This window comes from Sus scrofa, chromosome 5 (assembly GCF_000003025.6).
Source record: "Sus scrofa isolate TJ Tabasco breed Duroc chromosome 5, Sscrofa11.1, whole genome shotgun sequence".
Lineage (NCBI taxonomy): Eukaryota > Metazoa > Chordata > Mammalia > Artiodactyla > Suidae > Sus > Sus scrofa.
Window position 1 is genome coordinate 102,898,261 of NC_010447.5, and position 16,649 is coordinate 102,914,909.

The following is a 16,649-nucleotide window of genomic DNA, read 5'->3' on the forward strand; positions in this document are numbered from 1 at the left end:
AACCTCACTGAACTTCAGTCACTTTGACAGGGTCCAGGGTCATCTACCCCAGAAATACGCCCCTTTGGCATGTCGATTATTTTGAACTAAAGATAATAAAGGCCCAGCAGACTCAAGAAGAGCCTTTTACGCCCCCCTCCCCCGCCAATTGCCTGAAGAATTTAGATGGGGGGGGGCTGGTCCAGGAAGAGGACCATCAGCAGAGGAAGCCACAGAGTGTGGGCAGGTGTGGTAAGCTGGGGGCTCAGGCAGGTCCTGTTTGTTCTCTCCACATGGCTTGTGAACATTGGTTTACCAGACATTTGCTCTTCCCGTCTTCCTTCCCTTTGAAGCCCCAAACCCCTCCTGCCTTCTCTTAGCTCAGGATGCTATATGAGCCTCCATTACCTGACTGTCTGGGAGACTCTCAGGCCTATGGGGCTCCCGTATTTTGAAATCAAATTTTTTTCCTGTTAATCTGTCTTATGTCAATTTGATTATTAGGCCAGCCAAAAGAACCAAGACTCGAGTACAACCTCATCATCACCTTACATCTTCACACAAAGCGAGTGTGATGGTACTTGCCCTCGAGGATGCTCGTACTAAGTCTCTGATGCTTCCCATTGCCGAGCCCTGAAACACGGCTGCTTGCTCTCTTCCCTCTCCTAGTTCTGATTATCCCAATATTTCGTAAAAACAAAGATAAAACACGTTATCTTGCTTTACCATACTTTTATTTTATCTTGGAGTAAAGTATAACTCTTGTAAATTCAAAGCCTCCATTGATTAAACATCCTTTAATGCTATTAGCTTTCTAAGTTGACTTTAATTCATTCCTGATTTTTATTTATTAGGTTTTAAATTAGTTGTCACTTCATGTAAAAATCCTCTTCTTTTGCATCTTAATCATTCCTTTTTTCAGAGTTTATTGCTTCTCTAAATTACTGTCAGGATCTTAAGAGCAGGACAGGAAATGCTTAACTCACATTAACTTGCATGCTCCTCTCATCTTCTCTGGGTTTACACTAAAAAGTACAGTTGGGGATTTCCAAGGTTTGATGTAAAGAAATAGCCATAATACACATTTTCTGAGCACTTACCACATGACACCCATTGTTGTAAGTGTCTGCTATGCACTGCCCCCTTCAGTTTTCAAAATCCTTTCGGAGGTATTATAACCATCCCAATGATAATGTGGAAAACGAAGTACAAATAATTAGCTCGGGTGGCATAGAAGTCTATGTTTTTGAGCCAGAATTTTGATCCTATCCATCTAATTCCAAAGATCACAAGCTTAATTATTATGCAGAACCCTGTTTAAACTTAGAACAGTAGTGGATTATTGCAACAATTTCCAACCATTATGTAAGAGAACAGTTCCATAATTACCACATCACTGCTAAATAGGATTTTTACCTGGTGCTACCAAAGAAAGCATAGTATTGAAATATTAAAATTAGTACCTGATATTTCAACCATCTTTACTCCTTCATCAAAAATTTTGTCCATCATTTGCTTTTAGGCTCTATGCTCTATACACATAATAAAAATTATGTTTTAGAAAAAAAACCACTTTCATTAGCTGCCACATACTAAAGTCTACTCTCTGCCATTTCATTTCCATGTATTTCTATGTATTAGACGGTGGCAAAAGATGAAGCCAGGAGAGTCTGTAATCTGTCCATCCTTTAAACCATTGCCACTACGCTAATACCTCCGCTTCCTAGATGTGAAAGCAAACGTGAGTAAACAATCCATCTCTTCTAAGTCAATCATTTCACGTAATTCTTGGGAAATTATATTTGTTGCTATTAAGACAAGCCAATGTCTTTTTTTTTTTTTGACCAGAATCTCTCAGGTTTTTGACCTACAATTTCTTGAAGAAACTCAGTAGTTACTAGTCAATCAGACTGCTATGATTTTTAGGGGGATGGCAGGTGCTAGTCATAAAGGATATTGATGATTACAAGAGGAAAAAACACAGGTCACTCAAATCAGAAGCAACAGAAGAGACTGCATTTGGCAGCCAGACCTGTGCTATATATTCCATTTGGTTGACATTCCCCTACACTCAATTCTTAGTAAACCTAGAATTTTATAGAGAAAAGGCCAGAAGTTACAAAAGCTGTAATTAAAAACAAACAAACCAAAAAAAAACCTCGGAGGTTTTAAGAGATACTAACAGTATTTTATAGGGAAAAACTACATATTACTGACATGAAGCTTGGATACTGAGGAAAAAGGGAAGGCAGAAGGGAGGACATACATTAGAAGCAAAAGCCAAAGATGCTAAAGTTGGTCTATTTGGAACAGGATGATGCGTAAGAGCCAAAGGAGAATGTCTGCAGAAGGAAACAGGAGTAACTCAAAGCCAAAGCCAAAATGATGGCTTCCTCAATTTCTAACTGGTTGCTTCTCTCCCAGGACATTGCACAGGCTGAGACGGGGGTGGGGGTGGGGGTGGGAGGAGGGATGCTGGCGAAGCAGCAACCATCACATATGAGTCAGGTCCCGATCATTCTCTGCACATGACTTTCCTGTGGCTGCTGTAACAAAGTAGCACAAGCTTGCCATCATCAAACAAGGCAGACTTTTATTCCTTCACGGTTGTGGAGGGCAGCAGTCTAAAATCAAGAGATCAGCAGGGGTGTGCTCCCTCCAGAGGCTCTAGGGGAGATTCCAGCTTCTGCTGGCAGCTGGCATTCCGAGACTTATGGCTGCATCATTCCAGTCTCTGCCTACATGGTCACATCATCTTCTTTGCTGCTGTGTGTCTCAAATCTCCCTCTGCCTTTCTCTTGTATCAACACTGGTCATTGGATCTTCAGTCCACCCAGATAATCTAGGGTGACTCATCTTAAGATTCTTAATCATATCTGCAAAAATCATTTTTCCAGATAAGTATTATTAATTGGTTCCAAGGACTTCACATGGATATATCTACCCTCTTGGGGGACAAGGCAGATACACTTCCACCAAGTAAAATTTGATTGACTATTCCTCACCAATAGAGTTGCTGGAGAAGAGAAACAGTCTCTTTTCCTGGTGATGGTTCCTCTCTCCCTCAGAATGAGTTTGAGCACAGTCTTCACACAGTGTGGGCACAGGCGTGGGCAGAGGAATAGAAGAGAGAGGGCTCAGCTGTCTACAAAGACGGACCTTTTCTCCAGTACATCGTAAATAAAATCCTGGCTCTATGAAAAATAGTCAAAGGATGCACACTTAATATTCCTAACATATTACCAACAGGTACTTATCCCCAACAGAAAAAAACGTATTTAAAAACGTCCATTACCAAAAGCTATTTTCTCGGGACAAGCTCAAGTTTAGCCCAAGTCTCCACTCTTTCAAGCCACCAGAGATCTACTAAGTGTCTATTGGATTCGTAAATAATCCCCAGCTTGAGCAAACTAGAAGAAAAATGTCTAATCTATATCCAGAACCTGGAGCAAATCATGCCTGTGAACATCTGGCTCGATGTGATATTAAAATGTTATTGTCTGTATTTCTGCAGTAGGCATGCTGTATCATCACCAGGGATGTCCGAAGCTCAGTCAATTTCCCGACAATAGAAGGGGGGGGGAATTTTTGCTGACCAAACAAAGGATTGCTTCTCTTTTCTTATCTAACACAATACTCCCCATTTTCTTTCCAAAAGCATATGGCTAAGGACTTCAGAAGGAGTTAGGAAAATACTAATTATAATTAGACCTACAAATTGAGTTTTGTGAAATCAAATTATAAATAACGGAGCTGACTTTATGAGAGCTCTATTTCTTGACAAATTGATAATAAATGGGCATAAAAACTCCAAGATTTTAACTCTTGTCATCTCTATTACATCCAGGAAGAAGCACAAAAAAAAAAAAAAAAAAAAAAAAAACAGCAAAAATAATGATAAGACAGAAACACCTTGGGTCCACTTCAGAAACCTACTGGATGGCTTGCGTCTTGTCTTTTCCATCACCCATATATGAATACACTGAGGCAAGTAATTGGCAATAGAAAACAAACAGAGCTCAGCTTAGCTCCCAGTTTAGTAACTGGTTCAATCTGCAGACGCCTTTCCTCTTAATTCAGTATTTACACCATCGCAGAGGACTTTTCTATTTCGCATTCCCTTCAGAACCTTCGTCTGTATGCCTCTTTAAAGACAAAGCTAAAGTACAAAAACAATGTGCTTCACTAGAGGGGATAACGCAGTGCATACTGATGCAGGCAATTTTCATCTCTAACTCCAAGGGGTTAACAACTGCAAGAAAATAAACAGCTCTCTCAGTCTCTCTTGCTGTCTCTCTCCCCTCCCTCCATCCTTCCTCACCCTTTGTGATTCCTGCTCCCCTGACTGTATGTTCCTGCTTCCAAAGGAGAACCCAGCTGTCAGCATTGTCTGCAGTGCGAGGGTGTCAGGGACACGCTGCTAAGCAATGGCAGACCATTGATCATTATTTTTCTTCGGTGTTTACAGAGAGTCTCTGGACAAGAGACGTGTCTTTGCCATGCAGAAAGCACGGAGAGTGCTGCAAGGTTTTGGTGTTTTGGAAGGGCACATTAAGCTTATTAAGTTCGGAATATTCAGGAGGTTAAAATAGCTGTTTGCTTTTCACCGGTATTGCCTCCGGGAAATATGCATGTTTACATCCAAAAGCCTAAATCCAGAGTCTCTGTATGGAAAACATAGGGAAGCACGTCTTTACCCCCACAGTACTATATTGAAGCCACACATGTGACAAAACAAACACTCAGGCATAACCATTTTAGTCTGATAACGGCGCACTTTAAAGACAAAAAGAACAAAAGTAAAGAACTCTCAAATTACCATTTGCAAAATAGCCATGAATTTTTAGCCTACAGCATGAACCGCGGTAGCAAGACAAGTTGTTCTTTAAAAGCTTTGAATAAGCTTTTAAAGTTACGGATCTGCAACACAAACAAATTTAAACCTAAGCAGACATCCTGTTGCCATGACGATATGACACACCAGCTCCCTGTCATGATGGATCGGGAGCTTCAGGAATATGATCTCACCACCGTACTTTGGGTTCTCTGACAACAACATGCTGCTTTTAAATCTTATTAACGTATTACTCAGACATTTGTTTTTAGCTTTAAAAAACAGAGGTAATGTCACAGGCAAATAACCCAGCATAAATAAAAAGGCATTACGAATATTTCTTTCATAATGTGTTTTCATTTGACGTTTGTAATAAATGTGAACTTACCCACAATACCTTTACATTAGAGAGATAAAGGGTATCTATTGTTCAAAACTGAGAAGAGCCATTTATCAGAATTACTCGTTTTTAATGCTTCCATGAAAAGAAAACAATTTACTAATCTGAAGCCTCAGGAAAACTTATTGTGATATATTATTCATTACACAATGGTGTCTACAAATATGCTTTAAAGACAAAAGAGAGGAACAGAGGACAGGCCCTGACTTGTCACAAACAACTTGAGTCAAAAAGAATCTCTTTTGAAGCACAAAACAAACAGGGAAAGAGGCTTTTTTCTGCTGAGGCTGCTGGCAGCTTATCTTCAGCCCCTCACCGTCTTCTCATTTCCTGAGATTTTTCCTTGCCTTCTCCTCATCTCATTATTTTGGAAGTGATAAGAAATGAAAAACTAAACTGCATTACCATTCGTTCATTCTCTCAGTAAACATTTAATGAGCATTTTTAATTTTTAAATAGGAAGAAAAGCAGAAGGAAAAAGCTCAGCCTAGAGAGGAAGGCAAATATGAGAAAAAATAATTTCAGCAGAATCTTCTTAACGACTGCGGTCCTGAAATGTCAAGGATTTCATTAACGCACACGAGAGTGTATGCAGCGTTCTGGCACGCGTGAAACTCAAGAGAGGTGCACATTTTCCCAGGCAAGGAGGTGGTGGGAAGAAGGCTCATTTCAAGAAGAGGGCGTGTACAGAGGCACAGAATTTTGGAATTCATACTCTATTTTGGGAAATCCCACCAGGTCTGTTTACCTAGAGTGAGACGCATATGGGAAAACAGTATGAAAAATGTTTGCCATAACAAGGAGTTTATACCTTGTCCTGTACAGGAACCGGTCAAAAACCATGTGAAAACAAAGTTCAAAAAGTATCTGGGAAAGCTTGCTTGAACAGAAGGATGGTGATTAAAGACAGAAAAACTGAGAGGCTCTTTTAACAATCCAAGTGGGAGAGACTTGAACAAAGACAGCATCTTAGAGATCTGGGAAATACCTGAGAAGTGAATTTGACAAACCTGGGTAATCTATTGGATGCAGAAGTTAAAGAAGAGGTTTTTCTGGCATGAGGGACTGGGTGAGCACTACCAGTTTTCCACAGTGCGGAATACAATTCAGGGGACAGGCATACTAGATAGGAGAGGAATTACAGGCAAATTCCAACCAGTGAACTCTAAGGAACAGAGGGCAGATCAAATACCATAGGATATAAAACAGCTACATCGAAGAGACATAGATATAGAGAGGACGAGGAGACAACAAAGGGAAATAAGATAGTAAGAAACTGGTAGCCTTTACTTCAACAAAGGTATTTCAAGAAGAAGCTGCCATATTGAAACGTCTTTAAATGATGTTTTAGTGTGATAAAGATACCTGCTATATGAAAAAATGTGTAATATTTAACACTTTATAGTACTTCCTTCTACAATGTGTAAACATCATTTATAACACCCTGTGTAAACAGACTAGGTATTATTTACCTTGTTATTTTATGGAAGAGAAAACTGAACGTCAGAGGGGTTAGCTGAACTCCAGCAAGGTTACAGCTGCATCCATTTTCTCCAGGTAGTTCATGAAATGATCTAGTTATATCTGTACTGCATGGAGAGCTTTATTTCATTAAAATATCTGGAACGTTATTTCATTAGCCAAAATCAATCCACATCTTCTCAATTCTACAAATGGTTTAAATAGCTAAACAAATAATGTTTGGAGGTCATTGCCTTCAGTACAACTGCAACTCAGATACGACAGTTATGAAGAGTTAAAGACAGGAAGGGTCATAAACATTTTCTGTAGAAGGTAATTTTAGTCAAGTCAAAGATAATGTAAGTTTTACTCTCAAGTGAATATTGCTAGCTTCAAGGAGACAGTAATTATCCATGACCTGCTTCAGATACAGAAACAGAATACTCAATTTCACACTAAGTAATGTGGCAACCTATTAACTGAGCCCCTCCCACTGAAATAATCAATAGAAGGAAAAAACTATTCCAAAGAGTATAGCATATCCATGTCTCTAGTACAGCTGCATAAAAAGGAAATGGAAAATGCTTGAGAAATCTGGCCCTTAAAAAGCTACATCAAAAATAATGAACACATCAGATGAAGAACTGAAACTCAGGCCACATCTGCACCACCTCTCAGAACTACAGGTCCTCGAGAGTCACAGAGAAGTCAGCAAGCATCCCAAGATCCATCCTCAACTCAGTGTAGACAGTGAGAACATCTCACTCAATTCTTTGCAATAACGAAAATTATTACTTTCAGAGTTCCTGTCATGGTGCAGCGGAAATGAATCAGACTAGCAACCATGAGGTTGCTGGTTCGATCCCTGGCCTTGCTCAGTGGGTTAAGGATCTGGCATTGTCATGAGCTGTGGTGTAGTCGCAGACGCAGCTTGGATCCTGCATTGCTGTGGCTGTGATGTAGGGCCAGCAGCTGTAGCTTCAGTTTGACCCCTAGCCTGGGAACCTCCATATGCCACAAGTGCAGACCTAAAAAGCAAAAAAAAAAAAAAAAAAAAAAAGCAAAAGGAAAGAAAACTATTACTTTTGAAATTTATCTAGCATTTTGCGACATTTTACATTTTTTGTTTAATTTTAGCCTAAAAAGCTTTGTGATGGCTGAGTAGGTATTGTTTCTGCTGCTTGAAGATGAATCTTTGGGTGGCTCAGGCAGGCTAATATTTTCCTAGTTTTATCAGAAGGAGAAGCAAGCAAGCCATGATGTGAATTCATGTGTCTGACCACATCTGTCAAGTCATTCTATGCTCCCTTTAATAAACGTCCACTATAACATGCCCATGATAAAGCCCATGAAATGATCCTTCACTAGACAGGAAGAAATCAAAGCATATTAAGATGGCAATTGTCTTACAGCAGCTGCATTTTATTACAAGGTTACGCATCTGGTACAGAGACAGCTAATTCCTTTTTCTTCTCTCAACACAAAATATGTTCACAGATAGCCAAGTGTGTGTGTCTTAGGTTGTATGAAACCATAGTGTGTTACTGCAGGACTCAGAGACTGCATTTCACTTACACACACTAACTTCATAACTCAGTCCCATGGCAAATCACTATAATAAACACTTCCAAAGAAGCCTCATCTCTTTATGCATAATGTGAGCATCAAATACAATGACCTTTCCCATATTTGCACATTACTAATTTTATTTTAGCAAGGGTAATGAATTCCTTTGCTTCTTGATGTAATCCTTGTTTTGTAAAATATTAATCATCTGGTATTCAGAGTCCTTCTTTAATAAGTCAGATTTTAAAGTCTCTCTGCTACAACCAAAAATATAAACATGGAATTCTCAGATAATAATTGTGGATTCCCTAAGCTTCTTAACAGTATTTCAAGTAGGCCAGTTAAAACATGCCTGCAAACAGAAAAGAATGTCTGCCAAGGCTTTGTCCTCAGGAATTTTCGGGGAGTAAAGTAGATCTGAAAAGCATCCTTGGGCTTCTCTAGAGAGGCATACAGATTTGTACATAATGTCACCAATGTTAGGCTTCCAGAGTGAGGCAGGTATTTAAATTATTGATTAAGTGGGTTTCGGGATGTATTTGTGAGGGGTGTGTGTGTTTCTGCCCATAATTCTCCCGGAATTAATGACATCCGAGCTTGAACCTGTCACAGGTATACTGTCCCAAAAAGGTCCACATACCGTAACTGTTACTGTACTACAATTACATAACTATTATGTTATTGTTATGTATGTCTTTATTCTTTTTTCAACAATTTTTAAGCCCCTACTATGTGCCAGTCATTCTTCTAGGCACTGGAATTACAAAAAGGAAGTCACAGCCTGCTCTCAAAGAGATCACATCATAAAATATGTCAACGAGCAAGTCATTATCATTATCAGACATACCTTTACGCAAATGTAATTGTGAGAAAAGTGACTCCACACTAAAAAACAATTTCCCCACAAATTTAATTTTTTCCTCGGGAATTGTCATGGTTTTGGATGCAAGACAGTGTTTCTACCAGTTTTCATCTTGCTCCTGCTAAAAATGTTATTGCTCAGTTAACATTTTGGTGGCAGAGGTCAATCTCTGAGGCCGTATACGAGAAAAACAACTCTTGGGCAGACTTCTAAATGCACTATCACAGCCAATCCTGAGAGCCTTGGAATTAAATGATACAGAAAAGGAGAACATAAAGGAGAATTGACGGACAATCTGAAGAATTAGGGAGGAAGAGATGGGCAGAGAGGCTCTAAGAGAGATGACAAAGTGTGTGTGAAGAAGAGCTAACTGAAGTCACTGGACAGTAAAGCAACAGTCCAGGGCCATTCCCAGCCGTGGCAGTGACACCATCGTCTGTCCCATGGCTAGTCACTAGGAAGAGGGGAGCCGCAGGATCTCAATTCTGTTTACATGACATTATATTTAAATAAAACCTTTGCACAACCCACTGTTCAAAATATAGTTACTCCTAAATCATTTCATGAACATGTTGATAAAAACAATTAGCATTTATTGCTTTTTATAGGTTCAATAAACATGCTAAATGCTTTAGGCACATTATTTATGCTTCACAGGCAAAACCCTATGAGATAAATACTATTATACCAGTTTTCAGATAAAGAAATTATAAAACACAGGGCTTCATTCATCCTATTTACTTCCATTTGCCCCTCCTCTGCTCCCTCGAATTTGACGTAAGGTTCAGAGAGCTGTATCCTTTGGGATAAGGTCTTTTAGCTCTCTAAGCCTTAATTTTTCATCTACAAAATGGATAAAATAAAATTGAGTATATCATTGTATCCCTGTGAGGGTTAAGATAATTCACATAAAAACTATTTTATTTATCACTGGAACAAAATGAACACTCAACAACAAGAAAATTGTTATCATTACCATACCATTATCACCCATCTCAGAGAGCTGATTAGACAGCAATGAAGAGCATCAAAATCTTAAAGAGCTTCACTCACAGATAGCTGGCAAGTATTTTATAACACACTAGGGTGGATACTGGTTTAAAAATGACATGCTAGAGTTCCATGTTATATTATGGTTTTCTGAAAAAACTTTTTTAACACTACCTAGAATATTAGCCCCAAGCAAACAGCACTGAGTTCAATGAAATTAGATGGCGATACCTAAATGCTGTGAACATTTGCCATTCTGGTAAATGCCTGAGGGTCCCCTTGCATGGCTGCACATGGTGTTCAGGTGCATGGGTCCTGGGAAGCGGTGTAAGTGAGCTGACAGCGTTTCGACCCGGCTGCAGCACACAAGGCCAGGGTGCAGCTCAATCTCCCACGTCCATCCCGCACATCCCATGGCACAGAGTACTTCAGAGGGAGCAAGCAACTCCGCTCGTTACCCCAAATCCCAGTAATTCCCCTTTTGCCCGCCCCTTGGCCCCTGCTCATCCCTCACTCACTGCCCGTCCCCCTGCTATGCAGGTGATGGGCTGCTCAGAGGACAGCAAAGCAAAAGTCACTCAGCGTTGATTTGAAAATGCTTCGCGGTCCTTTTAGGAAAAAGGAGGAGAATTTTAACCATAAAATATATGAGAAAAGTAGGCTAAAGGGGCTCCAGAATTTGAAGGAACGAACAGGAAACAGCAGGCGGCTGCACCAGACCCGCCACGGCCAGGGAGACGCGAACAAAGCATCTTCTCACGGAGACGGGAGTGAACCCGACGGGCTAACGGACACGTAAGCCGCCACCAGCACACTCATGCAACCCGCAACCCCCCGCGCCTTCCCTCAAAACACCCATGCACAAAACTTACATTTCTGGAGTCCGAGGCCATGGCACAGGCAGACTCAGGGTCTGGGGAGAGCGGGCTCCTGCTTTGACGGATGGCCATCTTCTCATTGCCTCCTCACCTAATAGAAAGTACAAGGGAACTCTCTGGGGTCTGCCTCTCTCTTTTCATAAATAGATGGACCCTGGTCTCAGTGGGGCCTCCACTGTCCCTCCTACGGCAGGCCCTGCTCCTGCATCACCGCATCCTGCACGGATCTCAAGGCACCTCAAAGCTGAGGGAGCCGCCGGCACATGCGCAGTTTGCACCCACACACCTGTCCTCAATAATCACGCCCTCCCGGCCTGATGGATGGGGCCTGCTCTAACCCACCAAGCCCTCTCCCCTGCGTCGGGGGTTTTCAGAACTGGCCTTTAATGAGGTTTCAGTGGTGGTTACCAAGAGACCCCCTACGGCCGGCGGTCCTTATGGCTTTGGTGCCTATCTGGCAATCATGATTCCCAGGTGTTTCGCCGAGTTCTCTTTTATAAGAGCAATAATCCCACCGTAGAGGCTCTGCGCTCACGCCCTAATCACATCCCAAAGGCCCGCCTCCAAGTACCGTCATACTGGGATGTAGATTTCAACACAGGAATCCGGCCAAGACCTTGAGTCCATAGCAAAGACAGTACAAAGATACCACAAAAATCGCAAAGATAGTACATAAAATTCCAGGATTTATCCTTAACCCTAGTGAAGGGGAGTAGGGTCCAAATATATTGAATTTCTGCCATGTGAGGAGAATAAAGAGCCAGACTGAAAACTGAATTTTTATATAAAATTCATGAGTTTTTTTGCATTTTCATTGCATCTGAATCAATGGGCTCAGGTATGCTCACTCGACACATCCTAGCCCTCTCTGTGATTCTATAATATGTGTGTGTATTTAAATACACATAGACCTATCGATATGGCTAAAACATTATGCATTTAACTTCTAGTAAATTCTACATAGTAAATATTACATAAAATTGTTCCCTAGTTATCTGAGAGGCAAGAATGATGATTTATTCATCTTTACATTAGCAGGGCTCAGCCCAACTCATGAACTTAGTAAGCACTTATCTTTTCAACTATTAAGTAGTCTTCGAATTCAATGAAATGACTTCATGACTACATTAAATGACTTTCATGTGAAAGAAAGTGACATGATCAGAGAAGGTGTTTTGAACATTAATTTGGAAGCCATGAGTAAGATAGCATGGATAGTACAGCTAGAAAGCCACTGAAACACGAAGGAAAAAGTTATAAGGAAGTGAACTTGGTTGGTGGCACCAGGAACAGAAAGGAAGGCATGAATGAAATCTCGAAAAAGGAACTGATAAAACTTGGTTTCTTATTTTAAAACTACAGCTTCTGTGGAGTTTAGCCTAGAATGATTTCTATCCCTTGGCCAAGTGCTTGAGGATAGAAAGTAAATATTAACTGTCAGAGATAAAAGGTACCAGGAGACAAAGTTTTAGAAGGAATAAAATTTTAGAAAGAGTAGTATTCAAGCAGCTCATCCATTTAAATTGTCTTCATTTGGAGTTCCCGTTGTAGCTCAGTGGAAACGAGTCTGACTAGCGTCCGTGAGGACGCGGATTCAATTCCTGGCCTCGCTCAGTGGGTTAAGGATCCGGCATCGCCATGAGCTGTGGTGTAGGGAGAGGAAATGGCTCAGATTCCGCATTGCTGTGGGTGCGGCATTGCTCCAATTCGACCCCTAGCCTGGGAATCTCCATATGCTGTGGGTGTGGCCCTAAAAAGCAAAAATACATAAATAAATAAATTGTCTGCATTTAAATATTCTATCAAGTTAAAATACAAAACACGTCCATCAAGACTTTGAAAACACTTTTATGTTCAGTACGAGATTGTTAATGAAGCTCCAAGTACTTAACCTTAAAATAACAATAACATTAAGGGCAATTATTATCTATTTTCAGTAAACAATCATGAATAACGCATGTGATAAGCTTGCCAGATTTTTATATGAATATATATAGTTATTTACTACAAACTGGAATTAAATGTGTTACCAATTCCACACCGGAAATAGGTTAGTGAGCACTGCTGTGCCTGGGGTCTTTATTATCTTTGAGCAGTGGCAAAATGGAATAAAAGGAAATATTTTAAAAAGAGACTCACATCTCCCCGGTAAAATCAAAGTGAAAAGTTAAAATTTATCATTTTTAGGGCATAATTCACCAGTACAACTTTCAAATTAAAAATATGCAAATATATTCTTAACATTGGAATTTTAACTATGAAAAATAAGAAGAAAAATTAGTCCAAAATACCTTGAATATCTGCAGAATCTTATACCATCACATGGGTCTTTAAACATTATGCATTATTTTAGAGTATAATTTGGATGAATTTGGTAGAAAACGGCAACTTCTGACCCTTGTTCTATGAGTTCCTTTCAAGTTGCAGATTTGACTAAAGTGTTCTTTGGTAAAAATTCTGTGAGAGACCAACCTCTACTCCAGGAAACATCTTTTGATGTCATATTTGTACAACACAATTTACTATAATACCAATATTTATTATACATAATAGGGGTGAAAATTATTTGTGTTTTTTAATTAAAACATCAAAAAAAATTCCCTCCGTGCACACCAAATAGTATTAATCATATGTCCAAACAAAGGCAATCAAATTCATACTGAAGGAGGGCACGAGATAAAAGAACAAATTACTATTACAAAAAAGGTATAATAATTATTGAAATTCAATGATGAAAATAAACCACAGTGCTCTTTTTAGATGCCTTAATGACTACCTGGGGAATTAACTCAGAGGTAAGAAAGCCACTGATTACCTACCTGTGGCAAAAAAAAAAAAAAAAAGAATGTGAATGAAAGGGATACAACTAAGCTATGGGGGAAAAAATCCAAGTTAAGAAAGGAGAGGAGTTCCCACTGGTGTTTTCTCTGCTGCACCTCGGGTTGCTGCTGAGGCACAGGTTCGATCCCCAGCCCAGTGCAGTAGGTTAAGGATCTGTCATGGCCACAATTGTGGCGTAGCGCTCAGCTGTGGCTTGGATTCAATACCTGGGAAATTCCATATGCCACCAGTGCAGCCATTAAAAAGAAAAGAGGAAGAAAGGAGAAAACCATTTCCCTCTCACTAGGTGCCTCTTCCCAGCCACACTTGCCTGGCAGTCCAGAACCTTCTCAGGTTGGTCTACCACCTTTATTTCCAAGGTGTATGTACTTTCCAAGAGCCTTGTACACTCACCACAAAATCCCCTTAGAAGCCCAGCTGGCTCCTCGTGCCAACTTCATAAATATGTCATTGTTGTATTATTGAATTATTTCTAGTCTGGGAAATATTGGAAGGAAAAAAAAAATAGCCTCAAAGCCTGCTAAGCCCACAGGTCATTCTGAGGGAAACGTCCACGTCCCCTGTTGCCTTCTGCCTCAGCAAGAGGTGTCCCGGATTATAGTCAGCTGGGCCCTTCCCTTCAACCGAAGGGATTTCTTCACCTTCTGGCCCACTGGCTATCTCTAAGTATTCTTTCAGGGGCCAGGAATTAATCTAGAATTCTTCAGCTGAATTCTTTTAAATAGACAGGCCTCACTGTCCAGTTTTCCACAAGCATGTTGGCTATGCCATTGGACTTTACCAAAGTATAAGACAGCCACCAGTCTACTGTGACAAAAAGCCCCGCGCAACAGACATTCCTTGAACCAAATTCTCCTACAGCTATAAGGCATGCAGAGAGACTCTGATAAGAGCTGCAAAAATCTTGAGAAAGCAGATGCTATAAAAAAAAAAAAAATGCAGGCTAGAGAGATGAACAGTGAAAAAGTAATTATAGATCCCAGAATCTTAGAGGCAGAGAGATAGGGAGAACAAACAAAAAAGTCATCAAAATCATAGAGCACTAGAACACTATACAAAAATGCCTGGTTTTGAGGAATCAGTAAACTCTGCTGAACAATCTTCTAGCTTCCAACTGTCAAACCAGTCTTCACAGGGCCTGCTTGGAAGGCAACTGCTAGCTTTCACAAGTTCTAGCTGCCCTTTTCTCTTGCCTATCCTTATTATAACCCACCATTATATATCCCTTTTCTTTGCAACCTAAAAGAATCAAACAACAACAAAAAAAGACACCTAGGTTTCTGAGTTAAAGAGAGGAAACTCAACAAAATATATAAAACTTGGACATCTGTATTTCTTTCCCCAACAGTCACCTACAAGCAGAGCCCTGCTGCCAGCCTGCTGGGCAGGAGCACGGACTCAGCCCCAGGCTGTTCTGAAGGCAACTGTATGCACCTCCAAGGGCTGCTGTGTCCTTGGGTGTGCAGACAGGTTTGGTCTGTGCTGGTCTCTTTGCATTCGTCTCACTTTTACTATGAGAGGGATGGGTACATGCTGCCATTTCAATAATCAAGGACCTGGGTGAACTATTAACAAAAGACAGAAAGGCTTATTTAAGCGTTCTTAATTTTTTTTTTTCCTTTGAGAGAAAGTGTACATTGTTTGAGAAGCTCTTTTTTTTTTTTCCTGACCCACAAAGTGTCTCTATATATTCTTGGAGCCCCAGGAATCAAATTGGCAATATCTGCAGGTGCATCATTTTGAGTACAGGAACCTCAGGTCAGCAACGCCAACCAGCAGCCTGTGGTGTCTGGTAGGTAAACAAGTTTGGGCGAGCAAGGTTGTCAAGGGTCACTGCTCTCTGAACTGGACGGAACTCAGGCAGGACTCGCATGAAGTTTTACGTATGTGTTTACTCAAGGACAGAGGCAATTTACCTAAGCTGAGGAGGTTTAGCAGCAGGGAAGTGCGGGATATTATACCACAGCCTGCGCTAGACCTCACTGGCTCCTTTATCCTGTGCTATCTTCCGTGTGTTCCTTATTCTGCCTCTGCCCTTTACCTCCCAAAGCTCTTTCCAACCCCCTTTTTCTCCTTGGCTCTTACTGTAATTTTCTGTAGAAAATAAAATCAGGTTCAAATCTCTAGTTCCTTAAAAAATTTTCAATTTCAAGTGTTTGGTAAATGTCCATCCATAGTTTCTGCTGGTTCTGAAGACAGAAGCAGGTTCTTTTCTGTCTTCCTTTGATCTGTAAGAGAAAGTAGTGAATTCTGGTCCAGCTTACAGGGCTAAGAATAGGAGACTTTTACTCCTGGCTCTCATTGGCTTTTGTTATCCTATTTCTCACCTTACTCCCCAAGGAATTATTTTATTGTGCAGAATCCTGTTAGAACTACCTAAGGAAGACACAGTCCTCTTAATTTTTAAATAAAATTTTATTTTAGGATATTTCTAGATTACAGGAACATTTCAAAGCTGTTCCTGTACACCGCATGCTTAGTTTCTCCAGTTAGGGCTATTAGTTATCATACATTCCTTATAATTGATGAACGAATCGTGATATAATTGCCTCACATTTCCTCAGTTGCTCCCTAAGGGCCTTTTCAGTTCCTAGAGTCCATCAGGGATGTTACATCACGTGTGTTCGGGGTGCCTCCTTAGGCCCTTCTTGGCTCTAACTTTTTCTCGGGCTTTCTGTGAAGAGGACTGCCACGTTTCCTGTGAAGTGTCTCCCTGAGATTTGACTCTGGCTATGACTGCCGGGAGAAAGACCAGCAGGGTAATGGTTTTGAAAAGACCGTTGTCTTCACAAACATGGGATTCATCACTGTTGTTAAGCCGGGTCACCTGACGGAGGT